Raw genomic sequence first — 1,194 nt, forward strand, 5'->3', positions numbered from 1 at the left:
CTACCGCCTATACAGTTAGGCACCCAACCCGTAAGCGCAACGACCCACTTGCAAGGGCGGCGCTCTACCAACTGAGCTATATCCCCTGTGCCCGGGCCAAGTGAAGCATACATGAACGAATCAGATGCTTCTTCTGATTTTTCTTGGCGCAGCTGGGCCATCCTGGACTTGAACCAGAGACCTCGCCCGTGAAGTAAATCATCGCACCTACACTACTATCCCATCAGAATAGAGGATCAATAGATCCTTTCTCGGGAGCGATTCATCCTTCCCGAACGCAGCATACAACTCTCTGTCGTACTGCGCTCTCCGAGTGTACTTGTTCCCCCTCCCCCTCCTCTGCCAACAGCGAGTTTCTGGAAAGGGACTTCGATGGGAGAGAAAAGGAGGCGTTAAGAGACCCTCCTAGCTCAACCCTGGACACTCTAGGATCCTTCTTCGAACCTGCTCCTGTCGCTGGGGGATGAACAAAGACATTCCATTACATGGATCCGGAGGCTATGTAGTTATCCATATCAGGCACTCCTCCTATGTCTAGGTCCAATTTCCTGGTCCCTCCGGGGAGTCTTTCTGGAACTTTGACCCCCCCCCTCCAGATTCTTCCTTCCCCCCGGAGAAGTTCTATTGATTGCTGCTTCTGTGGACCTTCAAAGGAAGCAGAAAAGGCTCGGATAGTATGATCCCTCCGTCACCCCAGAATGAGAAGGGTGATCCCGTAGTTCCTGGTCCGTGAATATGCGTTATCAGGTGCTCCGTCTTTCACATCTAGGCCGAACTTCAACCTGTGCTCGGGAGATAGCCACCCATACACTGATAAGGAATGTATCGATTCCCGAGAGGAGGGGAGCCATCGGCGGGAATTGGTCCTCCCTGGATCGCCCGGATCCCACGAGTGAATGGGGGGTTGAATCCACATTAGATCTCACCTGAATCGCCTCATCTATCCTCCTGAGGAGGAGTTTGGTCCCAAGACCTAGTCGAGGCAGGAAGAATACGCCATGCTAACGTTCCTTGGATGATCCACATCTTCGGGTCAGGCGCTGATGAGCACATTAAACTACCCATGTGTCTGGAAGCCTTCACAGCCCAAGCACAACGACGCAATTATCAGGGGCGCGCTCTACCACTGAGCTAATAGCCCGTCATGCAGGCCTCCCTATTGGGGGGCCTGCAGTACCGGGGCGGGGGGGAACC

This window comes from Dipteris shenzhenensis, unplaced genomic scaffold, assembly GCF_047967505.1.
Source record: "Dipteris shenzhenensis isolate YYH24624 ecotype China unplaced genomic scaffold, Dip_SZ_1.0 scaf0492, whole genome shotgun sequence".
In the NCBI taxonomy this organism is placed as follows: domain Eukaryota; kingdom Viridiplantae; phylum Streptophyta; class Polypodiopsida; order Gleicheniales; family Dipteridaceae; genus Dipteris; species Dipteris shenzhenensis.